Source organism: Vanellus vanellus (genome assembly GCF_965231255.1).
Source record: "Vanellus vanellus genome assembly, chromosome: 1".
In the NCBI taxonomy this organism is placed as follows: domain Eukaryota; kingdom Metazoa; phylum Chordata; class Aves; order Charadriiformes; family Charadriidae; genus Vanellus; species Vanellus vanellus.
This window is the reverse complement of record NC_138905.1, coordinates 216,235,433-216,263,232: the sequence shown is the minus strand read 5'-3', so window position 1 is coordinate 216,263,232 and position 27,800 is coordinate 216,235,433.

The following is a 27,800-nucleotide window of genomic DNA, read 5'->3' as shown; positions in this document are numbered from 1 at the left end:
GTGGAGTTACACCACAGCCATGCCAGCTCTTAGCACAGCTCTTGTGGACACCCATGGGCAGAATAATCCACTGTGCTGTACTGGAGATGGAAAAGTGGAGGCTCTGGGTCTGGATTTGGAGAGGGTGCAGATGAGACAGGAGGTACCATCCTGTTTCCAAGGTGGATTCCTGAACCATGGACATAGCATAGTGACCCCCAGCTCTCTGCTCTACCACAGAGCCACTTATCCTTCACAGTCTTTTTTCCTACTCCTGCCCAGACATCTGGACTTTTCCCAAGGCATCCTAAGTATTTTCCCTAATTTTGCACTTTCCAGGCAGAAATTTTGAGACTGGGCTGTAGACCACACACAAATTCCCTCTGTCTTGAACTGAGAATGAATCACAGATGAGGAAATCCACGTCTTTCAAGACACCTTCAGGTGTTTTAAAAGTGCCTTTTTCTTTCTGTGAGCCACGAGGAGTTTTCTGAAAACTCATTTAGGAACTAAGTGTCTCTATAAAGAATATCGAAATTGTTGAAATTGTTATTTCACCCTTTAGCTCAGTCTGGTGCGATGCTGTGCTCTCACCTCTCCGCAGAAGAATGTAAGAATGGCCATAGTGGGGCATGCAAAAGTCCATTTAACCCAATATTCTCCATCAAGGCAGTCAAAAGCAGATAGCTAGAAAAAACACAGTAATAAAAATAACTGAGGCCATATATAGTGATATTTCCCTGACATACTCTTCCAGCCTCCATCACTCTGTGGCTTGAACACACTTCGTGCTTAATAGCCCTTGAATGAATATTTCTCCCATAAATGTCCCTAATTGCTTTTTGAGAGCATGTAAACTCTTGACATCCACAAAATATTGTGACAGTAAACTCCACAGTTTAGCTATGTGCTGTGTGTTCTTAACCTGACACTTGATAATTTCACTTGATACCCTCTCGCAGATGTGAGAAACAGTGAACAGTATTTTCACAGTCACCAAAGGATTACAACACAAGGGACCAAACTTCTCAGACCTCAGATGTAGCTTAGCCACTGTAGAAAGAAGAGCGTAACATACGAAACTCACCCCACAGGTTATATTTCAGATATTCTCCTCTATTAAACAATCCCTATGGCCTATCTTAAGCATTCTCTGATACAGCATACGGTTTTGAGGTCATCACACTCTTCATCAGCTGTCAATGTCTTCATCTGATTGCGAATCTGGACCTTAATCTATTTTGACCTGTGTGTAAATTTTACTGTGTGCTTGCTTGCCTCTTTCAGTACCTAAATATTTGCGAAAATGTGACTTCAAGTATTGGCCCAATGCCATTCCTGGGCAAATCAGTGCTGATCAACCTGGGGAATTGATAAATACTCCAAAAATACTCAAAAAGGAATCCCAGTCTTTTTACCTCCCCTGAAGCAGCAGCAACAAAAGCACTGCTGAAGCATTAACAAGTGCATCTCTGGTTTATATTAAGGAAAAGAGAAAACATAATGTAACAGGCTTGGAAGGAACATAAAATAAATGATCATGTTAACATTAAAGCAGATTAAATAAGTCACAGTACATTAAATTACTTTGTCTGGCTTTGTACACTCGTCAGGTGCTGCTGGGCTGAAACCCATATGGGACAATTCAGTTTCCCAGGGAAAACATCGTAGCATTGAAAGTTCAAATTTGCAGAGTCCTGTGGGAACTGAGACTCCAAGGCATTGAAAACACTGATTTTTGTACCTGAATAATGCGTGTATTGAGGAAGTGAGGTGTTTTTCTCTTTACACTAATGAGTCTGTATATTTGGAATGCATGTACTGGGAACAAGTCCATAAGTTTCTACTTATGCTGAATATTATGCCACCAGGGAACAGTATAATGCAAAGTTCAATTAGAAATCAGGTTTCAAAGGCAAGGCATTTACATCACGGCATCAGATATATGGGTAGTGAAAAAACATTTACTACCACCTAGATAACAGTGCTCTTTTTGAGCTGTTTCACCCCATTGCTACTATGCACATTGTCTTGAGTTTGTCAGTTTGCTTGTCAGTTGTTGGTTCTCAGTTAAGAAAGATTTATTTCTGCAGCTGTTATTCTAGCTCTCCGTTCCCACTAGGAACAAGTAGCTGACACACCTTTGTAGACCTCAATTTTAATGTTTTAGTTATTTGGTTTTTTTTAACAAAGATGCAATCCATGTATTTAAGCCAATTATTAAAATATCGTTTAAGTGCATCCACACTGAAAGCGCTGAGGTGCTTTAAGAAACTAGTAATTTTGCTGCATAATACATAGTGCATCATCCCTGAGGAACAGAAAACACAGTTCCCAGCTTAAAATAGGGACACAATGATCTCCAAGCAATCTTGAATGGAAGGTCGTAAGGAACTACATAAGGCCCAGATTGGTTAGCTCATACTCTTCGGACATCCCACCATTTAGTCCAGAATTTACTGCATGACATTGCAAATTTTATAATATAATTATAGTTTTAATTATAATTATAACTTAAAACTTTATCTCATAAAATGAAAGAGGCCAGGAATGCTGTTCTGCTTTGTTTCTTATGGGCTCTGCATAAGGGAGCATAATTCAAAGGATTGTTGCCTGCATTTTGTTCATGCAAAGAAACTAGATAGCAGGGTTTGAATCAAAATGTGATCTTTATTTTTCCCCAAAATTCTTAGAAAGTTGGATAATTTTTTTGGCAGCTCCAGTTTCTTTCAGCTCTAGTTTGTCCAGTGCCAGGCTTTCCAGCAAACCATGACTTCACAAGAACAGAACCAACAATAAACCCCAGACTTCTTGTTCCAAAACACAGAGGTTACATTTATACAGATAAATTACATTTATGCTACATTTAGACTGATGAACAGCACCAGGAAGTATCTTCAGGGACTGGAATTCAATCAGTTAGACGGGGAAGATGCTGTAGCAATCCCTGGCCATACTTTTGGCCCCACCTGAGCAATTCCTGGGAAGTGTTCAGGAGTTAGCACGCACCAGGGATCATTCTCAATAGGCAGTTTGGATGCAGACGCCCTGTATTGAAGGCTAAAAGGTTTTAATATTATGTACTCGAGTCAGTTCATGCCAGTTGTCCTTATCACCAGAAAACAATCCTAAGCGTATTTAATGTACTAGTAGATAGGTAGCCGCAGCGTCCAGGCACCTGAGACAAACATAAATTGTCTTGTTGCAGTAAATTTTAGATAGAAGAAATATTTAGATCCTATGACCAGAAGACAGTTGTTTACATAGCCGGTGTGCTGGTACTACACTTGAATTAATTAATAGAGCATCCTTATCTGATTCCTTTCTCTCCAGTTAAAGAATCCCTGTTTCAGGAGAAAACAGCCTGTGCGGGTACACGGTGAAGCAGGATGTATACTGACTGTGACATGATAGGTACGTGTAAGTTACTTAGAGGGCGTTATTCTCGCAATGAAGCATCGCAAGACTTCTTCAGTTTTGTCTGGAGTGTGCTGGTTTCATAGGACTTTTCTGCCTATTCAGTTTCAATGAACACATTTCAGTGTCAATAGTTCTTAGAGCATCTGGAGTTTTTTCTTTAAAGTCCCAACCTTTAGGTGCCCTTCATCACATGAAAATCTTCCATTTCAGTGCTGATAATGGATTTTTCTAACTCTTGTGATTTCAGTGGAAAAATAATGAAAATGCGAGCCTTGCTGTCTTCAAAACCACTAAGAAATAGCAAGGATCTATATGCTACCTAACCATGATTCTTACTCAGACTCAAAACTGGAGGTGGGAAAGGAAATATGGTGTTATTTATGAATGTTGAGGCTGCACAGCAGTGCAACCTAGTCCTAAGTACATGATGTGGCTGAGTTGATATGCCAGTATTAATTTATGTGTTAGTATTATTCTATATGTTGCCATTGTAGAACAGTTCAGTAGAGCTGCTAACCTCCCTGGAAAACGGTTTCCTCTGATCTCTGACACTTTTTCTTCATTACAGAATGTTTTTGATTTTTATAACCACGTGAAAATAAAAATATTTTTGGAAAAAAAAAAAAGTGCATTTTCGTTTTACAGCAGATCCCTAAAGAAGGCTTTCTCTTTGCTTTATGTCACACTAGCCAGTCCTTAAATCCCTAGGTCAGCGTGGGAACAAAAATGTTGATAAACAGCTGGCAAAACAAATAGACAAAACTGCTAGTGTGTAAGCCGTTTATCTGCTGTGGCATCATTCGCTAAACAAGTCCCTTTGCACATTCCAGATAGGTCTTGATAAAATGTTTCTTCCCTTTGCTGCAACATTACCATTATCTGACTGGCCATGTAATAAGCATGAAAGTTAAGTAATTATATGCTTGATTAGTGAATAATCTTTTCCTGAGCTGCACTACAAAGTCATTTGGTTCATATTATGGCTTATTACAACATTCTGTAGGTACTAATTCGCTGTGGGTATGTATAGGTACATATATAAGTAACCTGGGATTACCATCTAAAAAAAATAGTAGCAGCCTGCTGTCTGGGGTACATCAGTTGCCTCACACCATGAGACATTTATAAGCATATGGATTATTTTCTTATATTTGATTACTGGCAGAAGGGACTGCACCCTGCCGGCTGCTCTGCCCTCTCTGCCGGCTACTTGCAGCGCGACCCTGAACTGCCTCCCATGACCCCCTGACTACCATTGACGTAGCCTGTAAAGGCCCCAGTGGTGGAGCTGCTATTCAAATAAATACAGACTTGTCCTACCCTTGAAAAGCTTCCCATCTCCAACCACGGAGTCATCAGCTGTCTCGGTGCTAACTGCTTCCTCCTTTATTACAGTATCTTAAAGCATAAGCCTCAGCCTGCTCCCAAGCCCACGTCTGCCTACCATCCCGCTTGCACAGATGCGAGGTGGGTGTAAAGGTATTACCTGTGTTTAGAGCAAAAATATTGTTTACATCCTTCATGTGATTGCTATGAGGGGCAGATTCTCTCTGTCCTCTTGTTTTACACTACTCTGCCTGAAATATCTGGGGGGTTTTAATATACAGCGATGCTCTTTCATCAGTATAACTTACTTTGTCATTCCTACGTTATTTGCATCTTGAAAATTCAGTGCCTCACTAGCTACCATACGAATCAAGAACATGAATATTTTCTTTTAATAAGAGACTATCATCAAGTTCATTTTCTTGATTTTTAGATTTCTGGAATTTGTGCAGGAACATATATATTTGGTGTTCTGGTTACTTATTAAGTGCCCTGCTTAAACGAGTTCATTTCTTGAAACTGCTCATCTTCTTTGCTTCATCATTTTATTAACTTCTGTGTCAATTTCTATTTGAAGGTGAAGACTTTTTGTGACAACATCTTTCTGATGTAGACTATACCAAACCTAAATATTTCCCAAGTTCCTAATAACACAAAACCTTCTTTGTAACTTTTTCTGTATCACACACCGAGATACTGATTCTGTTATCCCACCCCTTTGACTGGTCCTGCCCGTGTTACTCAATGAAGTTCAGAATGAAATCAAAGTTTTTGTTGGTATTTAATCTCCTGTGTTTAACCATTTAAATTGGGTTCCAAGTCATCTCTCTTACTCATCTTATGTTGCTCATCATATCCTCATCACCATTTCTTCCTAGCACTCTCCAGTTTTTTGTTTTATGCTGATATTTTCCTTCTCTTCAGCAACCCAAATCCTTCTAGAGTGAGTGTTCTCTGTTTCTGAAGAAATCATCCATGTCTCTGCTTCCCTGATCACCTCCAGTGGCTCCGCTAAGGCACAAAAGAGAATATTCTGGCTTTGAGGGCGACAGAATGCCCTCACTGCATGCTCAAATACTTTAAGGGAAGCATTAAAACAGTCCTGTGTTTTTTAAAGGTGTTTCCAATGACATATGTATAGTGAGAAATAGTTTCATTTGGAAGACTTCAATGTTTTGCACCTTACAGATGATGCAGCACATCAAGGCACACAAAACTGGGACTGGGCTGTTTAACTTCTACGTTAGCAACATGGACAGTGGGATTGAGTGCGTCTTCAGCAAGTTTGCCAATGATCCCAAGCTCTTTGGCAAGGTAGACACACTGGAGGGGAAGGATGCTATCCAGAGGGACCTGGACAGGCTGGAGAGGTGGGCCCAAGCCAACCTCATGCAGTTCAACAAGGGAAAAGGCAAGGTCCTGCACATGGGTCAGGGCAATCCCATACACAAATACAGGCTGGGCAGAGAATGAATTCAGAGCAGCCCTGAAGAGAAGGACCTGGGGGTGCTGACTGATGAGAAGCTCAACATGAGCCAGCAGTGGGCAATCGCAGCCCAGAAGGCCAACCATATCCTGGGCTGCATCAAAAGCAGTGTGGCCAGCAGGGCGAGGGAGGAGATTCTGCCCCTCTACTCCACTCTGGTGAGACCACACCTGGAATATTACATCCAGCTCTGGGGCCCTCAACATAAGATGGACATGGACCTGTTGGAGCGGGTCCAGAGGACGGCCACGAAGGTGATAAGAGGGCTGAAGCACCTCTCCTATGAAGACAGGCTGAGAAAGTTGGGGTTGTTCAACCTGGAGAAGAGAAGGTTCTGGGGAGACCTTACAGAGGCCTTCCAGAATCTGGAGGGGGCCTACAAGAAAGCTGGAGAGAGAGTTTTTACAACAACATGTAGTGATAGGATGAGGGGTAGTGGCTTAAAACTGGAAGAGGGGAGATTTAGATTAGATATTAGGAAGAAATTTTTCACTTTGAGGGTGGTGAGGCACAGGAACAAGTTGCCCAGGGAAGCTGTGGAGGTCCCATCCCTGGAGGTGTTCAAGGCCAGGCTGGATGGGACTTTGAACGACACGGTCTAGTGGGAGATGTCACTGCCTGTGGCAGGGGGGTTGGAACTAGATGATCTTCAAGGTCACTTCCAACCTAAAACATTCTATGATTCTATTAAAAAGTATCTCAGGGATAAAATTTGATCCTCTTTGACATAGCATTTTTATACTTCAGGACGTTTCCATTATTATATATACATTGTTGTATGTATATGTATAGTTGTACATGTGGCATATGTTCAAGAAAATCCAGTTACTTTAGAAGAAAATTATTTTGATTTCGATGCAGCCAAGGCTTGCCTGTTTTTTGCAAACTGGTGCTTATCCTTAGCTGGAACAGAAAAAGGTAAATTCTCAGTAACGTTTGCAGAGTTACACCAATTTACAACAAGTAAAAATACTGCCAATGCCTTCTGGGGAATAAGAGACCAATGCAGAGTTCTTGTCTGACCTTTCCAGGGAGGGCATTATTAAAGATTTATTCTGTCCAGAATTCTAATTGGTTTCTTTTGGTGACCTTTCTGGATAATGGCAATGTTTTTCTCAGACTTTACAACATTCTCAGGTAGGGAATTCCTTCGCTGCCCTGACATAGCAACTGAATTCTAATCTGCATCCAAACTTTATCATCTTCTTTCTGAAGAATTTTTTGCTGCACTCTTGAACAAGAGGATTTTAATTGTGAAACTTTTTTTTTTCCATAAAGGCTTTCTCTTATCCCTGAATCCTGAAAAAAAATACCAAACTATGGATCAGACCAGATTTAGGGAAGTATTTAAAGACACAGAAAAAGCCTACTGAGATTTAAAAAAGCAGATGAGCAGGTGATGCACTGCTAGTGACCAGCTACTTAATTGCTTTTGGCTACACCTCTATTGACCTTGTTCTGTGTGTCCGGGTACCAGGCTTGGTCTCTTTCTTGCATCTGTAGTGTCTGTGCGGTGCAGGTCCCAAAGTGAATTACGTTCTTTCCCACACCAGGATTTCTTCAACAGTCAACTATTAGTTTTTGTTCTACATTGGAGCTAGGAAGCTCCAGGGATTATCTGTATCTGTAGTATGGATAACCTGAGTAGAAGCTCTGGAGAGGGTCAACTTTATTGTTCAGATACACCCTCTTGTGAATCTTCTCACTATTCATTATGAAGCTGCCTGCTTGTTTAGGTACTTAGGGAAGGGTAGATCCTGAAACATTCATACTTAACAGCCTTCTTGATCCTATTAGTAAAGATTAAGTTTTTCAGTACTCTCTGGAGCTACTACCTGTATTGCTATCTGCAACTCTGCCCCACGTTTAAATGAAAGCTAGAAGGTAACATCTTCCTTTTTGTTATCTTTTCACCACCAATATTATCTGACTCCATGTAAAACCTTCCTCGTTGTGGTTTATCACTGACCACAAAAAGAAAAGATGGAGGATAAAAAGAACATGGATTTATATAATTCAGCATGGGAATAATAAATTCATCACTTAATCTACAAACCAGAGTAATCTCATTCTTCTCCACACTGTTGTCACCTCTTAAAGCAAAATACTTGTCTCTCCCATTATCAGTTAAAAGTGTGAAAATTTATTTCCCGTTACTGTATGCAAATACATCACAGAGAGGTAAACCTAAATTATTCCGTGAAAGAGAGATGCCTCTAATGATCAATGACAGAGACTAGAGGGGTTTATTCTGATTGTAATTTCCCACAAAGAAAAGATAATCATATTCAACAAGTAGTTAAAAATGTGGTATTTAAAGGAAGGTTTTAGGATATCTGACCACTGGTACAAATTAATTGAAAGAATATCCTCAGACACTCACCCTTAGATCCATAACTGTCTAGGAATGAAGTTACCATGACTGAGGAGAAGCACATGATATTGCAAAGTGAGGAGAGAAAGTTACAGAAACACGGGGTAACTCAGATTGGATGGGGCCTCAGGAGGTCTCTAGTTCAACCTTCTTCTTGAAGCATGGTGACCCATGAAATCAGACCACGTTTCTCAGGGTTTTAACCAGTTGGGTCTGGAAAACATCCAAGATCTGAGATCTCACAACCTCTCTGGACCCCTGTTCCACTGCTCAACTGTCTTCATGGTGAAAAGGTTTCTGTTCGTATAATTTGAACCTCTTTTGTATCAACGTATGCCCATTATCTGTTGTTTTCCCACCACACGCTATACAATGAAGATATTGGCTCACCTTTGCCAAACAGCCAAATGCCCACCCAGAGGCTCACTCACTCCCCCTGCTCGGCAGGGTAGGGAGAGAAAAAGGATGAAAATGTTCATTTATTGGGACAAACAGAGGGAGATTGCTTACCAGTTGCTGTCGTGGGCAAAGCAGTCTCAGCTCAGGGAGTCCTAATGCGTTCTCCTAATGGTAGGATTAACTACACTTAATACAGAAAGAAAAAAAAAAAAAAAGTGGGAAAAAGCTGGGCAATAAGACTGATGAGAAAGACAGTTAAATAAGCAGAAAAAATAGTGATAGGATTTATCTGAACCAGAGAACTCATTGCATTTGGACACAGTCATTCATACCAAATAGGGGAGGCAGAATTGTTGTAGAATGGTGACTGAAACATAGCTGTTGGAAAGTAAATCTTGCTGCCAAAATGCATCAATAAGACAAGCATAGTAGGATACAGCCATACACAAATGAGGCAGGGAATAGCACAAATGAAAAAGCATGGGTTGAGGTCAGAATTTCTTTCAGGACAGATTGTCAGAAAGGTCCTATTGAGACAGCGTTTGGGATCTGATTGAGAGAGTCATGCAATATGACTGTGGCAAAAAGTCTTAATAGTACTGGAGAAAAAAAATATTGCTGAGGGGTTGCTCTCCCCTTGGAAACTAATTTCCCAGATACAGGTTGAAATCCAGGACAAGAAGGTTATTGGGAGTACTCATCATAGATTTATGAAGGGTAAACCATGCTTGCCCAGCCTGATAGACGTCTACAATGAGATGACTAGCTCCATGGATGAGGATAGGGCAGTGGATGTTGTTTATCTAGATTTTAGCACGTCTTTCCATTCTGTCTCCTAAAATATCCTCACAGACAAATGAAGGAAGTGTGCTGTCATAAAGAGGGACCTCAACAAGGTGAAATAGGCTGGCAGGAACCTCAAGAAGTTCAACAAGGAGACACAGACATACCCAAGTGAGTCCAGCAAAGGGCCCCAAAAGTGATCTGAAATGGGGAGAGGCTGAGAGAGCTGGGACTCTTTAGCCTGGAGAAGACAGGTCTCAAGGTGTTATCTTTTGAGTGTGTATAAGTATTTGATGGGAGGGTGTAAAGATAGAACCGGACTCCTCTCAGTAGTGCTCAATAAGTCGACAAAAGGCAAGGGGCACAAATTAAAATACAGAAAATCCTATTTCAACATGAGAAAAATAAGTTTTACTCTGAGGGTGGTCAAGAGTGGGAATAGGTTGTCCAGAGAGGTCATGGAGTGTCAGTCCATCTGCGGAGACTATATACAGCCCTGAGAAACCTGATCTGTCTGATCCTGCTTTGAGGTCTTCAGGGCCATGGACCTGACCAGACATAGCCCTGAGAAATCTGCTCTATCTGACACTGCTTTCAGGTCTTCAAGACCATGGACTTCAAGACGTCTCTTCCAGCCCCCATGATTCCTTATTTTACTGTTATAAACAAAGAAAAAAAAATCATGCTACATTTTTTTTTCCTGGCAAATACATTGCCTTCTTTCTCCAGATGAAATGTAAATAAAAGATTGGATATTATAGACTACGGGATTTTTATTTAAAACATTAGATTTATCTTTCTTTTTTCTCCCTCACTGATTTATAGTTTATTTGGAAAACATTTTTATTGAAATTCTATGAAGGTGAGTTTGTTCCATATCATTCTACCATGATCCCATTACATGTTAGCCAGAACAAAACCTCTCAACAAAATTTAAAGTTCTGTTCCTTTGTATATTACCTCCCATTTTTACCATTCATTTCAGTTGTAAAATATGTAGCCTCCTGCCAGCATTATTGTGCCAGCTTGCCATATGAATGCTAAGCAGGCAACAATGATGCACTATAATTACAGTGCTCGAAATGATTGGAAATAAATTGGCACTCCAATTATAGATGCATGAAAGAGGCTCCAGTATATCACAGTCAGTCCATTAATTTCTAAAGTAGCTCAGGCGATCTCACTATTTTAGTGACATTCGTTATTCACCGCTGCAATGAATCACAGCGAACAGTGGGGCCTTCAAATTAACAAGTTGAAGGACATTCGAAAACAAAAGAACTTAAACCATTCCATGTTACTTTGTGCCCCAAAGAGAAAATAACCTCCAAAAGCAATATTGGAACCTATTTGTTGCATTTTGAGGAAGAAAATGTTAATGTATTTTTTGGTCTCACCCGATGTCTTCAGTCAATTTACACAGTATTCCAACTGAGCAGGGGAATAATTGTATGGAAATCTGCACAGTAAGCACATCCACATTTCTACAGTGTACTACAAATATCTTAATGGGAAAGCCAGGACCGTAAATGTAAATACTGCATGTTACATTTGCTTATCTCAGCAGGCTACTGCTCTCAGGATAACACACTGTTAAGTTGGTATTGGTAAACCAGTGCAGGCGAGACGAGAATTGGGCCTGTCACAAGCACCCATGGTGAATTCAGTCTGTACAGAAACTTAACATCTTTAATATTTTCTGTGCACATATTCAACCCAGTTGCTCCTTTAGGTTGTCCTAAGCCTTAAAAACACTTTGTCTTCCCCTGATCCTGTGCTGTGAAAGGTTACTGTCAACCAGTCATTAGCACAGTGTCTCTGAGGAGGCATCTACAGTCACCGGAGTAAAGGAAAAAGAAGGAAGAAATAACATCACAGAAGGAGAGAGGAGAAATGAAGACATGCAGACATCTACCAACGTCCCTGTAGCTTGTCTCTACCAGCTCTGTCTATAGTCAAGGTGGGAGGATGAAGAGAGATATATGAGCTCCAGACCTCTGGGGTCCTTCACACACTGTACAATCCAGTCCCCTCATCTAACCAAAGACAGTACCAAAGACAGTCTGAAAACTGAAATACTTTCCATCTCTTGTTTTATGCACTGGGTAGTGGAAAGGACAGCAGCAACCCCCTTTCAGTAGGATGATGCCTCTCGGCACTGGAAATAAAGACCATCATCTGAACCCTGCAAACACTCCTGCAGATCTAAACCCTTCAGCGGGAGTTTTAAATTAGAATAAATATTTATAGGAAAATTAAAATTTACTTCAAAGAATGACTAAAAGACCAAAGCTAGTCATTACTGCCAAGTCATCAGGGCCTGAAATTACAATTTAAATGTTAGTAATTCCCCATTGCTCTTTCAAGGATTTGCAATTATGTCACTCCAGATTAATAAGCAAGCAATGAAAAAAAAAAAAAAAAAAAAAAAAAAAAAACAGCTATTCTGTGCAGTCTCTTAAAATGACTGAAAATATAAAATGCAATGTCACATTCACCCTCAGGTATACTGGATGAGCTTCTTGATGTGGAAAAAATTTAAGCACTAAAATTCTTCCTTATGCATATGCCTTTACTCAATTTTGTGACAATCTTTAGTATTTGGAATTAAAAATAGCTCTTGAAAATATTACTCTCTGTTGCCTTGTTCTATTACCTATGCCAAGATGAAGGTAACTATGATGGCTGCTCAAGGAAGGTCTTTTAGGTGACAGAATGCCTGAAAATTATGGCTTTTGTATTACTGGCATTATTACTGGCACTCAAGCCAAAGACTTCCAATTTAGTCAACTGTAGCTCATAGAAATTGAAGATGGGAAAAGGGAAGGTGAAAGTGAAACAGAAAATGGAGAAGGAAAGGAAAAAGGAAAAAGGAAGAGGAAAAAAGGAAAAAGTTGAGAGTGTCACTTCTATATCAGTTCATTCAAGCCTCAGGTTTGAGGAAAGAACGTACCTAGGTCATTGTATTAGTCACCAGTACCAATTTTTCTTCCAGTTTGCCTAATTTCTTTTTAAAGCTCTCATCATTTTTGGCTGTTACAATGTCTGTTACAATGAGTTGCAGTGTTTAATAAGGCACTGTACGATAACGCACTTCCTTATGTTTGTTTAAGCCTCCTAACTTATTTCACCTGATACGTGTTCATTTTTGTCCTGAAAGAGGAAATAAAAAAATTAAACATTAAATTATGTCATTTTTCAATTTCCTTGTTGTAATTTGTAATTTTGTCTTTGATTTATTGCAATCTGAAGTAATTGCAATACCTGCAGATGAATCTAAGTAAAAATGACAATTTTATTTTTCACAAACAGCCAAACATGTTGAAATGTCCATAAGATATAGCATGATTTCATAACACCTCCTATTTCTTTTCCAAATTGAAAAATAATGAAAAAATTACCATCTATCCATCACTTTCTCACTCTGATAAACACAGAAAATTTAAAATGGCGTCTCATTTTAGAATGTCTTGTTGGCAAGAAAGTTAAAGTGCAAGAGAAATAGCTTCACTTGAAATTTTCTCATTTAATATTTCAAGTTTGGACCAAAATTCACTGTCTTCTTGTTGTGTCTCAGGTAGGGCACAAAACCAGCAGAAAACCTACCTCCCAATGCCTAGTCATGTGCATCAGTTCAGGTCCTTGAGCTCTCTCCAGGTTCAAAAAGAAACAATGCCCAAATCTGACCTGTAAGGAGGAGAAGACAAAAACTCCACTAGTAAGTGGTATGAGTAGTCAACTCCCTAGCTCCTTAAAGGGTGCAAAATAAGCAGACACTAAAGTGCTACGCAGTAAATTATTTGCTACCTGTATTCAGGGATCACGCCATCTGTCCTCAAATCAAATAGATTTGATTTAGAAGCAGCAGTGATTCCCAAGAGACAAGTTAATGATGAATTAAGGAGTCTGGAACACTGAATTTTCCGCAGACCAGAGTACTGACATGGGAAATACTAAAAAGTAATTCTTTGATCTACAATTGAGTGAATTTTTGATCAGCAGCTTGATCTGAATCCTCTTCATCACTAATGTGCTCATGATACTGATTTTTTTGTCCGTAAATTAAAAATCCTCTATCTGTATTTTTAGAGCCAGAATTAGGTTTAGGCTTTTCTCTAGTACTGTCTTAGTACTAAATGCATGTCTTTTTTTTCTGAGATAGGACAAGGAGTAATGGTTTTAAACTGAAAGAGGAGAGATTCACACTAAATAAAAGGAAGACATTTTTTACAATGAGGGTGGTGAGACACTGGCCCAGGTTGCCCAGAGAGATAGGAGATGCCCCATCCCTGGAAACATTCAAGATCAGGTTGGATGGGACTCTGAGCAACCTGATCTAGTTGAAGATGTCCCGGCTCATTGCAGGGAGGTTGGACCCGATGCCCTTTAAAGGTCCCTTCCAGCCCAAACTATTCTATGATTCTATTTCTTTCAATAAATTTATATTTCATTCTCATAAATATAGTGTGCAAACCTGAAGTGCAGGTCAAGCACAAAATTAATGTCACCATGCTCTATGCAGACATTTTTAGAAAACTAGTGTAATATATTTCACAAAAAAACTGAACGCACCTTAGAATTGTGAGTACTGATCTTGTGCAGTTCTCAAAATGGGGCAAGCAAGGTGACTGGGATAAGACGGAAAGTCTGATTTGTGAACTTTGTGTGATAATTTGAAGGGAAACAAAGGAAAAATGTAAGTCAGCTTAATAAAAAAGTTAACAGAAATATAAGTAATGTCTACAAACAAAGTTTCAAGGAAAAAACCCAAAATTTTCAAACAAGTTTGCATGTTGTCCTTCATGAAATTCAAAGTGTGACTTGCAAATATAACTGTATTGATGAGACTATATTGGATATTTACCTCAAACATAACAAATTTGTAGAGTAGTGTGAAAAAAAAAAACACCTAAGCTGACTGCAAATTGTCTGGTAGATCTCGAAAAGCAGCTTTCATCAAGGAATCACCTTAATGGGATTTTGCAGAAATCAAGACAAAACAATTTTTTTCAATATTTTCATCACATCTTTAAAGAAACTATAAAACTATGGCTTATAAAACTAGCAGGAGGCACTGTGTGTTAAATCACACTGAAAAAGCATATGCAAATGAAGACTGCTTTCGAGCTTTTTGCTAGGGATGTTTTCACGCAGCTGCGTATAAAGATATACATCAAGAAATAAGAAAGGCCCTGTTGATAAGAATGTGAGACTTTAAACTGAAAAGCTCTGTTTCTGAGAGGCTGGGGTTTCATCACCACAGACCAAACGAGAAATGAAAACAGAGTGTTTAAAAAGCTGCTTTACAGCTTTGAGCTCTTCCAAATCTCTTCTTTAGCAGTTCAGAAAGCTTGGCTCTAGCCCGTCTCTCACAATGCAAAGTCCACTGTCAAATTTGTTGAGAATCGGATCAAGTCCAAAAGAGCACTTTACGTTTATCGAAGTGCTGTACAAACATTAACTAATTGGACCTCTATCATCAGAAACTTCTTGGAGAAAAGGAAAATGAAAACATCGTCTTTTTAATAATCGTTGCTTGACCCAACCTTTCACACTAAACCTAAAATCCCATGACTAAAGTAAAAAAGCTTTTTATTTTTAACATTTTATTCTCTGTTCCATCAACTTGGATCAATGTGTTTGGAGGAGGTCACTGTCAAATTACTGACATTTTAGATGTACAATTTAAGCCTAATTAAAGGTTTGATGGAACTTTCTCAGTAAAATGAACTCATTCAAATAGGGGATAATTTAAGATCATTCACTGAGGACCTTTACTTCTTCCATACAGAACATAAAATTTTTATTTCATCTTACAATATAAATTAAACTTGATAAAAGAGGTGTGGGGTTTGTTCCAAACTTAGGGATTTATATAAAATGTACAAGTTAACATTATCCTTTCCCCTTGGTGGTACTATGAATTATGTTTCTGCCAAAATTCCAGAACTTTAATATACTACAGCTTTCTGAAAATACCCTTCAATCTCATCGCTCTCTGTTGATTTTGGTACTGTGTTAGTTTCCTTGTTAAAAGTCCAGAACTATTTGAAGGACTTCTATGGTTCTTATTAGAAATGGTATCCCAGACAAAAGAGCAATTACCACATGATAGTTTGATGTTTTTTTTTTTCTGCCTGGAAGGTCTTAAAACTTACACCAGGATAACATTTAAATCTGAATGCTGCTAAACTCTGCTAACCTCCTTGTTTGCTCACCTCCCTGCAAAACCAATTTGCAGATTCCTATTTATTCAGCACTCACCACCAAACTGCCTGAGACAGCATATTGCTTCTTTGCCAGATTACTTATTTTGACTTCTAAGTATTTTGTGCCGATTTTGAGAACCCATTCCTGATTTTGTGTTAACTGTGGACTCCTATGCCCACACGTAAATGACGTGTTATCACAGCACATTACAGGCCAGAATTTGAACCCTGCACTTCCTGAATGACAGTTACATTGTCATGACATGTTAATCAGTGAGACCAGAGGTTTTTTGGGATCTCTTCAGGTCAAGGAGATAAGAAGTCTTTGATGTTTGGGAGTACATCTTGAGATATGCTGAAGGATGCTAAAGTCAGGTTGGACGGGGCTCTGAGCAACCTGATCTAGTTGGAGATGTCCCTGCTCATTGCAGGGGGCTTGGACCTGATGGCCTTTCAAGGTCCCTTCCAACCCAAACCATTCTATGATTCCATATGAGCAGATTTGGTTTGGAGGTGGAGCTGGAACAGTTCAAAAACATTTGACTCCTTAGTGCTGGCTGCTTTGTAGAAGGTAACCCGGTGCCCTTCGGCTGGTGGCAGTCAAGCCTGTAGTACTCAAACTACTAAAGGACAGAAGGAGGGAGCAAACAGCAAAAGGAGTGTAATTTATGTATGTCTTGCACAGGCACGGCATTTTCTGAAAGTCATGTGAATACATGACTCTCTCCCAAACATGCCCCAGTAGCCAATTTAGTGACAGAATATTGAGTCAGACGCAGCTTTGGTCTATCCAATTTGTATATTCTTACATTACATTTAAAGTGAAATATTGCAGCTGTCTGGGAGAACACTCAATCTGCCTCACTGCAGAATCAGCGAGATTAGCGTGCACCCCTTTTCACATTTTTGTTTCTACTTATTGAGGTATGAAAGTGTTACATGTAAGAGCTGGGGTCCGACATGCAACATGAGCATCTGATCTTTGTAGACAGTAAATTATCCATGGCCCAGCAATGTGCCCTTGTTGCCAAAAATGCCAATGGAATCCTGGGCTGCATAGGGAAGAGTGTGGCCAGTAGGTCGAAGGAGGTCATTCTCCCCCTCTACTCTGCACTGGTGAGGCCACAACTGCAATACTGTGTCCAGTTTTGGGCTCCCCAGTTCAAGAGGGACAGGGAACTGCTGGAGCGAGTCCAGCGAAGGGCAACTAAGATGATGAAGGGATTGGAGCATCTCCCTTGTGAGGAAAGGCTGAGAGAGCTGGGACTCTTTAGCCTGGAGAAGAGAAGGCTGAGGGGAGACCTTATTATGGTGTACAAGTATCTAAAGGGTGGGTTGAAGGAGGATGGAGCCAGGCTCTTTTCAATGGTTCCCAGTGACAGGACGAGGGGCAATGGGCACAAGTTAGAACACAGGAAGTTCCGTTCAAATACACGGAAAAACTTCTTTACGGTGAGGGTGACAGAGCACTGGCACAGGCTGCCCAGGGAGGGTGTGGAGTCCCCTTCTCTGGGGATTTTCAAGACCCGCCTGGATGCAGTCCTGAGTAATGTGCTCTGGGCAATCCTGCTTTGGCAGGGGAGTTGGACTAGATGATCTCTAGAGGTCCCTTCCAACTCTGAAAATTCCGTGATTCCGTGATTCTCCTCTGTGCCAAAACAGTGGAGGGGGATCTCCATTTCAGACCTCATTTACAGTTCTGCTTTGATTTCTGAGTGCTTGTCCTGAGCCTTGCCTGGCAAGAGCAGCTCATGCTGCAGCATTAGCAGTCCTTGTCCCCGTATGATGTTCGTGGTCCTCACTGAAGCCTTGTGCAGTGCAGCTCCAAAGACTATGTGGCATTGCTCCTATGAAGATCCAGAATAAAATGCTCTCCCTCAACTTCCTGGGAAAGACTTGGCCCACCGCTATTATAATTATAAAATATGCAGGAAGCAACATTTTCCAAGTGTTACTAGGCTGGAATAAATGAGATATCCCATATTATCTGACTATGGGCATAAATTGTTTCATTCAGAAAAAGTCTGGAATCCATGACTGAATTCTGTAACTCTGGCTAGTCTCAAATAAAGCAAATTTTGTTTCTAAGTTTATACATACACACTTAGTGAGAGAATAAAATTAATGGTTTCTTTGTTTTCAGCAAATTAAATGAGAAGGAGAAAAGAATTGCTACGGAATATGTTACCCAAATGCTTTTCTAAAGACTCTACGGGGTCTTTTACTTTGGAATTAAACTGAATTCCTCTGTTTTCCCTCTTTTCTGTCAAAAGTTAGGGCCTGATTCAGAGTACAGTCAAACCAAGAGGATGCCTCCATGGATTTTGATGCATACCAGGTCCATTACTGCAGTGTTTGAGTACTTTAAATGAAAGTTACCATCACTTCTTCAGAGGTTGTTTTTTTAATATTTCTCCCATCTTTCAAGCATTCATCTAAATCAAACGCCAACCATTGTGAAGCTACAAAAATACCACCTGAGTTTCTGCCCCTCTAGTCCGCTCTGGTGAGACCCCACCTGGAGTACTGAATCCAGCTCTGGAGTCCCCAACATAAGAAGAACATGGACCTGTTGCAGCAGGTCCAGAGGAGGCCACAAAGGTGATCAGAGGGCTGGAGCACATCTCCTATGAGGACAGGCTGAGAGAGTTGGGGTTGTTCAGCCTGGAGAAGAGAAGGCTCTGGGAAGACCTTATTGCGGCCTTCCAGTACTTAAAGGGGCTACAGGAGAGCTGGGGAGGGACTCTTTATCAGGGAGTGTGGTGATAAGGATGATGGGTAACGGTTTTAAACTGAAAGAGGGTAGATTTATATTAGATACTAGGAAGAAATTCTTTACTCTGGGGGTGGTGAGACACTGGCACAGGTTTCCCAGAGAAGCTGTGGCTGCCCCATCCCTGGTGGTGGTCAAGGCCAGGCTGGATGGGGCTTTGAGCAACCTGGTCTGGTGGGAGGTGTCCCTGCCCATGGCAGGGGGGTTGGAACTCGGTGATCTTTAAGGTCCCTTCCAACTCCAACCATTCTATAATTCTATGATAAATCACTGAAGTATGACAGACTTATAGACAAAGTATATTTATTCACTATTTCTGGGTATGCATCCATCATTAGCATTATATATTAATGAAGACATGAAGGCACGGGACAATGATGTTTTGGTTCATGGGAAATCAGTGGCAAACGATTTGTAGTTCCCTATTCTAAATACTGTCCCACATTGCTTCTGATACAGGCATTTCAAATGTTCAGCCGTGACTGCTGATTTGTTCCTTTCAAAAGTTTATGAAGTCCTTGATCTGGAGGTCAGTAAACAAATATGAGAGCTGTAACTGAGTTCAAATGCAGTGTAACGGGGAGTTAATTTTCACTGCCCTGTCTCTAGATTAATCGGCTGAGGACAAAGATGAATTAAAGAATGTATTAACAGACTGATATAGCAATGCAGAAGCTATATTTATCTATCTCTGAAACCATCAACTCCAACAGCTTTATTTGAACTCATTTTCTCCAGTTGGAATAACACATGCAGTGAACTTGGTTCCTGAACATCAGATATACGCTCACCCACATTACATCCAGCAGCAGCGAATGAACCAATACCAACAGAACAGTTTCTTCTGATGCTGGTTTTGCCTCAGCAAGAGAAAAAGAGAATTAAGCAGATTTGTGATACCTTATTTACTAAAGTGCCAAATGCCATCGCAAACCAGGACTAATTTAATTTGATACACCTTCCAATCTCTACAAAACTCAGTCAAGTGCAAAATAGCCTCTTTGGCTCAGGGATCAGGGGCAGGCTGAGGACCTACCGTGCTCCGCAACTGCTGAAGCTATCACGCTTCTCCAGTGCAAGCCGTTCAGCAGCTTTGCAAATGCCCAGTGAAGTCAGAAAACCAAAGAAACAGCAACAGAGGGAGAGGTACGGATTATGACTTTTCAGAGTTTCAAAGCTGTTGCGTTTCCACCAATCCCATAACTCTAATATTAGCTTGGATTAGCTAGCACTTCCGCAAGCCAGAAGATGGCCTAAAAAAGTGGGGAAAAAAAAAAGCAAACAAAACCTAGAAAACCCCTTGAGAGATCCCAAAATAAAATATAGTTCCTCCTTATAGAAGCTGTGCCTCATGGGAGTCTGATGATCACAGCGCAGACAAAAGACGGGGTTCAGTCCAAGACCCTGAACCTAGCACAGTGTGACGAAACGGGAAAAAAGACTTCACTGTGAGGTTCAAATTAACAATTTATTTGGACTTCACTCACAGGTCCAATGCGTCACTATTGCAAGTTCTAGGTGTACAATGGCGATTACACTATTGCAGTTTAAAAGAAATTAGTGGGATACACTATCGCGAGCTACAAATGATCCCGACAAGTAACAACACAAACCACAAGCGCGCTAGATATTAATACCTTAAACGAGTGCACCAACTACAAACTTAAAAGCATGCTATATACCGTACGGATGTTTCTTAGTCACTTACCTTCTCTCAGGTAAGGTCGCTCAATCCCTGGGAAGTTACCCTGTACAGCGTCCTGGACGGGGGGGGGGGACACGGATCTCCTACAGGCCAGCTGTATCCTTGGAGGATTCCCCACTTTTCTCCCCAAACCCTGCGGTTTATATTTCCTGACTCTGTGAGGGTGCAGGATTGTGCCTAAGTGGATTATATTTACCTCTGGTGGTGCGATAACTAAGTCTCTCTTGCCAATTTGTGGTGTCTGGCGCTCAAAGTCACGGGAATAGTGGTGGGATGGGACTCAGGGCATTTTGTTTGTCCAGGGCCATTTGGTTTCGGTTCTCATATGAAATCTTGAGATAACCCCAGGCTAAGCTGTTTTGCAGCTCCCCCCAAGTTATCTCTGCATAGACAAGGCAAGGCGGAGATGAAGCTTAGTGGGAGGACAACTCCCTGCATCTCACCTATTGTGCTCAGAAACCGGTGTGGCTGCGTGCTCCCATACCCACAGGAATGAGGACGTGAGATGCTCATGGATTTTTTGGAAAAAAAAATATCTGTTATATCAATTCTGCTCTCACAGAACTAAGTGGAGGTCATGAAAAAGCCCTGGGAAATACATTTTTCAGGGAAATAAGTGTGTCATTCCCAGAGTTTTTGCAAGATGTGACTGGGATGTGAGTATCTGGGTATTACCTAAAAGCACCTATAGAGTGGTAGCAACATGAAAGCAAGTATCTAAAGAAATAGGCTCCTGCCTGCAAATATTTGTAGTCTACCCTTCAAGTACTAAATAACATCACTAAAATCACTGGGAAAAATGTTTATTTCAATGTTTCTTCTCCTCATTTTTAAAGGGAACAATTTTCATCATTTTACCACACTCTCATCAAGGTCACAGTAAGTGGGAAGTGTTAATGGAGATAGCACTGAAGTTAGATACATTCATACATTAGGACAATGCAGTGTGGAGTGTATAAACATTTCACTCTGCCCTTAACCCCAGAAAGGGTTGTATTTCAGTAGTGTGAAATTATTTTACACAGATAGTACTTTCTTTAGTGCTTCCTCTATCATTTGTTAACCAGCTTTTAAAAGAGAAAAATGTTCTTTTTCTGGTGATCTATTTTTTAGAAAGAAAGGAGAAAGAACTTCAACAAACAAACAAAAAGCCCTTGAGAGCTGACGCACTAGCTAATGGCTATGCTAAAAATCTCCACTTACGTTTAGTTTTTAATATGGTCTGTTCTCACAGGTACAAGAAAACAATATTTAAATCCAGATGTGACGGTGTGCTCCACCACCAATTTTACCTTTTATCTCCCACAACCATGCCCAAGCGATAGCCACCTGTGGTGATCACAATGGTGCATCTAGTCGTGATGGCTGCAACTGGCTCAACGTGGTTTCAGAGGGACAGATAACAACACAATGGCCAGGGCTAACGAGCAATGTGCCCTCCTAACCACAATGCTGGTAGTATGGTCGATGTGTAGATATGACTATAAGTCAATCATCTTACCCCCATAAACAGTGAACAGCCCAAGAGCCCTTTGAGCTCTCCTGCACGGCAGCGGGCTGCACACCAGGATCTCCCCTTGAGCTGGGACGCCTCTCAAGGTTACTTCTCGAGATTCAGAGATTCCTTGCCACAACAGATCCTCGGTAAGCGACTAACAGCATGATAAAATTTGAAATCTTAGCTAAGCGATATAAAGGAATGATTGTGCATATATAATCCTTTAGACATAAACCAGTGACCAAGTCTGGGGCTAGGAACGGATCCAGCTCCACCGAGACTGCTCTCTGAGAAGGGCTTTAGAAGGCAAGGGTGTCCTTTCTGAACCTCAACTCAATAGGAGGGTCTCCCTGATAGTTCTGCCTGACCCTGTCCTTTATGCAGTAAATAACCAAGTGTGCTTTGCCATTGAATCTTGTTAAAACACTGTCACATTTACTATCAAATTTTGTTAAATCCCTGGTTTATATCAATAAATGTATCTGTCTACGAGTGAAGATCATCACTCCATCTGCAACACCAGTCCACTGGACAGAATAATTCTTTCTTTAAAGTTAGACTTTTCTACCTTGTGTAAATTCTTCTTTACTAGTATGAATTAATTATCCATAGAAAGGAATAAGAGGAGTGATGTTCCTACTCTACAGCATGACATAATCACAATGGAACTAGAAATTGAAAGGGTAAATCTTGTAATGAAAGGTGACATGCTTTATACATATATAAGTACTACAGAAAAGATGATATTAACATTCCCCAGTTTTAATAAGTTCTTGATCCTGATCCAACTGAGAATTCAGAAGCCCAATTGCAATCTAATGCCCTTCCAGAAATAGCACAAAATAAAACTCTGATGTCATTAACTTCCCCATGGGCACAGTAGCATGCCCAGATTTTTTTCTTTCTGAGGAGTTAACTCAAAGACTTTGAACATTACAAGAACTAGGCCAACATGTGAGGCTAGGTCCTGCAACAAGCACATGCCGCATGCAGGTGATGGTATTGTATTTATGAAAGCCCTGAAATCATTTTCATGTAGTCCAAACTGGTTTTTCACTACAGAGTCAAGGTAACAGCAAATCATCCCCTCCTTTAATGGTACTTTGGAAATAAAGAGGAAAGGGACCCAAAGACATGCTCATTTTTCATGCACCTAGGAAAGAACAAATGAGCGGACAGCACTTAATTCCCTGCATCAATATGAAACATCTAGAGAGACAGAGTAAGCTGAAGCAATTCCCTTCCACTTGATGGCCTGGAGGGAGAACATAAACTAAACCATAACTACAAGAAACAATTCCCTGAGCAGAAACTAGTCAGGTCCCCCAAAACTCCAAAGAACACCAAGCCTCTGTTGAGACCAATGTTGAAGTTGAATTTCAGGCCCCTGCTATAAGTGGTGCTACGTTTTACACACAGCATCTCTCCAACTACAAATTAGATCCAGCTAATTACCTGTTTGACACCAGGCAATGTGTCAGCCTGGTGTGATCCTTCAGCTATCACACTTCCCTATTACTGCCCCTCTGCTCCACTCTCGTGAGACCCCACCTGGAGTACTGCATCCAGCTCTGGAGTCCCCAACAGAAGAAGGACATGGACCTGCTGGTGCGTGTCTAGAGGAGAGCCACGAGGATGATGCGAGGGCTGGAGCACCTCTCCTATGAGGAGAGGCTGAGAGAGTTGGGGCTGTTCAGCCTGGGGAAGAGAAGGCTCCGGGGAGACCTTATTGCGGCCTTCCAATACCTAAAAGGTGGCCTACAGGAGAGCTGGGTGTCATGGTTTGGCCTCAGCCAGCAACAAAGAACCACGCAGCCGCTTGCTCGACTCCCACAGCAGTGGGAAAAATCGGCAGAAAAGGGCAAAACTCGTGGGTTGAAATATTATAATTTAACAGAACAGACAAAGGGAAGAAGAAAGAAAAACAATAACACCGATAAAGGAATATAAGAATGCAATTACAGTACTGCAGCGCACCGACTGGACCCGGACCCGGACCTGGACCCGGACCACCACAGCCCGCCCCCGAGTGGCGACTGATTCCCTCTCCCCGGCTAGCTCCTCTTAGAGCTGGGCATAGGTCACATGGTATGGAATACTTGCCTCCCCTGCCAGCTCCTTGGGGAAATTAACCCCATCCTTGCCGGAACCAGGACACTGGGGAAGGACTTTTTACTGGGCATGTAGCGATAGGACGAGGGGGAATGGCTTTAAACTGGAAGAGGGCAGGTTCAGATTGAACATTAGGAAGAAGTTTTTCACTGTGAGGGTGGTGAGGCACTGGCACAGGTTGCCCAGAGAGGTTGTTGAGGCCCCATCCCTGGAGGTGTTCAAGGCCAGGCTGGACGTGGCCTTGGGCAACCTGGTCTAGTGGGAGGTGTCCCTGTCTATGGCAGAGGGGGTTGGAACTAGAAGATCCTCAAGGTTCTTTCCAACCTAAACTGTTCTATGATTCCACCACATGGTCTAACCCAGAAGATGCAGCCCATATGGGTTGATAAGAAGTTAAATAACCAACTGATTGACTGTTGATGTATTTATTAGAAACAATAGCTTGTGGGAATTCCTATCTCTGACTCAAACATCTCATCAGCCATCAGTAACAGGAAAAATTTTATTATGTCATTTCTGCCTTTCCCTTGCCTGTTACCCATTGCCAGCTCAGCCTGTATGGAGGTGCAGGTTCACTGCAGCAGGTATCTGTAGCTGTGTCATACTATCAAATAAAACAGGGACTGGGATCCCTGTCTGACTCTGAAGCCAAATGGCATCAATTAACATCCATCTACATTTCACAGAACTTGGCCTTGGATCTCTTCTGGACCCCCCGTGGTGTCCCTAAGACTTTATTATTTCACTTTTTTTTCTGTCCAAAGCATCCAAAACAAAATGAGGCTGTGTCACAGTAAAAAGGTTTGGATGTTACGTGTGTCCTGAGACACATCATGAAGGCATGTAGGGGTATTTGAGAGCACAAGAGCTGCTGAGATAGTCCTGAAAGATTCTATAGACTGGAGGGCTCATGGACTTGTCTATATCGTTGACTAAGAATGGTGTCTGACAAGTGGTCATCATCTCATGGTGTACTAAATGGACAGAGCCAAACCCTTACTTTGGACAATTCACACAAGCTCATCCCCTAACCTTACCTGATTTATACTGTAATTTTATACAGCCTTATATTATTTTTATACTAATAAACTAAAGAGTGCCTGAGCTCACTCTCTGGCCAACAGTGAGACTAGCTGGCACCATCTGGCCATAAATGCAACATTAAAAATCCTCTTCCCTTCAAAAAAGGGTAGCCATAGCAAAAATGACTTCAGGGAATGTTTTCTGGACTGCACCAACTCCTGAACCTCTTGAACTAGTTGGGATGGCTAAAACTGCACCAGAGGCTTCCTCACAGTTTAGCAGAATAGACAATCAAGTTGTATAGCTCTGGCCCAGGACTTGGCTCTGTTTTAATTGCAGTCAATGACTCCTGGCTCCCTTTGCAATCTATTTTATAGCTACTGTAAGAGACAGTGGTGAGGAGACAGAGAGAAAGGGAATTATTACATGTGTGGATATTGCTTTTAGCAAAACTGTAAAATAAAATCCTGCCGTTCTTCCAACATTGGGGATAAATTTGTCAAATTGTTAAACTCACTATCTATGCCTGCTCCTTAAGCACTGTGCCCCTATAAATTTTAATGTACTTCTTTTATATCAAAGGTATTATTTGGTATAAGTGATAAAGTGACACATTTGGTAGCTTTGTAAATATACATTTGAAGAATCCTGGCTGTCATAAAATAACCAAGCTGTCAGATTGCAAAGTCAGAGTGAAGCAAGGTGGTTAACTGAAATGCGACTCCCATGAAGAATTTTCTTGTCACTCTGTATATGGAGGCATCTGCTGCAAATACAGACTCTCAAGTCAACAGACACTTTGATCGCAGGATGATTTATGTCAGCCATCAAATGTCTGAGTGGTAACCACACATCTGTCACCAGGACAATGTGGCATAAAAGAGAATTTAATTGCTTTTGGATTATAAATAAAATGAACATTGCAGGAATAAATTACGAGATCACTGTTAATTTGTTGATTGTGCTATCAAGGGCAAGAAAAACTATTGGGCATAAAAAACAAAGTTATTTTATGCTCCTAGGAGGTGTAGTTAGGAACGTTTTAATAACAAATGGCAACAATCTCTTTGGTAGGTACATACAATCTGAAAAAAAAAAAAGTCAGTGTTGATGAATCTGGCACGTCTGTCTCCTGTTTAATCAACTCTTGTAGGTGCTAATGGAAGAAACAATCTGGGATAAAGGACTTGTGAAAGTCAGCTATTAAAGATATATTTAATATTTAGATCAGCTTTTGCCATTTTCTTCCTCCCACCCATTATTTAACACCAATGGCTTGGAAGAGAATCATTTCTGAGAGAAAACAAGCTGTGTGCTCACCACTGTAGAAGCTTAATTTGTGCACAATGTCCAACCAAATTATGGGTGTCTAGCATACCAGGATGATGCAAACAACCTAAGAAATTCACCTATATTCCCCGTTTGGCCAGTGGAGAGGGACCTGGGCCTCAGCTGGGCTATAGGGGTTGGATTTAAACAAATATCTTCATGAGCAAAAGGTGTCCATGTTCCTGTTGCTGTCAGTGGTTAATAAGGGTTTGATTCAGTTGCCATAACATAGTGTCTAGTGTCCTTTGGGTTCCACCAGGGTACCTGAGACATCTACACAGGGTTGACAGAGATGGCTCATGACCTCTTGCCTTCTGGATTAGACAAGGCGGGATTCCCCAGGGCACCAAAATGACACCAGATGCTGATGTCAGTGAACGGAATCTGGCCCCTACTCAGTAAGGACAAGCCAATCACTTTATCCCTTGGCATGGAAGGAACCCACGTTCATTCTTCAGGTTCTCCAGAGCATACTGCAAGGCAAAACGCTTGTTACTTGAGTGTTGCAAAGGTCAAGTAAGGTCTCCACGACAGGCAGCTGGAACACAGCACAGTGTCCCTGCAAAGCGCAATATAAGTGCTGTAATTTCCCAGACAGAAAAAAAAAAAAAAAAAAAAAAGGGACAGGGAGAGCTGTATTTATCTCTTGCCACTGTGACCCTGGTCAGGTAACAGCAACCCATCCTCCAGCCTCCCTTGTTTTCATGCGTCTTTTCAATTTAAGGAATTTGTGAGAGTCACCTTTCATAGGGCGTTTTGTATCATGGGGCCCAGACCCCGGGTTCACACAGAGAGCGTTAGTGTAACAGCACAGCAATAACAGCAATAACAGCAAACACCTTCCCAGCATTTTATATATGGACTGATGAAGTGTTTGGCGTGGGCCTTGAGTTAAAGGAGATTTAATATTAGCTCTTGAGCCCTCCCCAAGTGCCACTTACTATCATACACTACAGCATAGTTTGCAAGCACGGTTTCGTTCTCATACAGTCCTAGTGAGAGAGGTAAATAACACACGCAGAGCGTGCATGAATAAGCACTTATGGAGAAAGGTTAGAAGACTAGTCTAGGGTGAATTATTCATTGTGAGGGATTTACCTTCCCAATTTAACCCATTTTTGCTGCTCAGCCATGATTGGCAACCGGGTTTTGGGCCTAATTCCACTTGACAACTGACTTAAGGGACATAGAAGCAGCAGAGTCGTCAAAGACTGCCTCAGGGAATGCCGCTGTACAGAGTTCATGCTGTCTGGTATCACAAGAGCACAAGGGGTCTATGCCATCTTCTTTTCCAAGTGACTGCCTAAGATGCGTGACAAGGAACAGATGATATTTTCACAAGTTGGTTTATTTTAACTCACATGCAATAACTGAACAAGTTGCT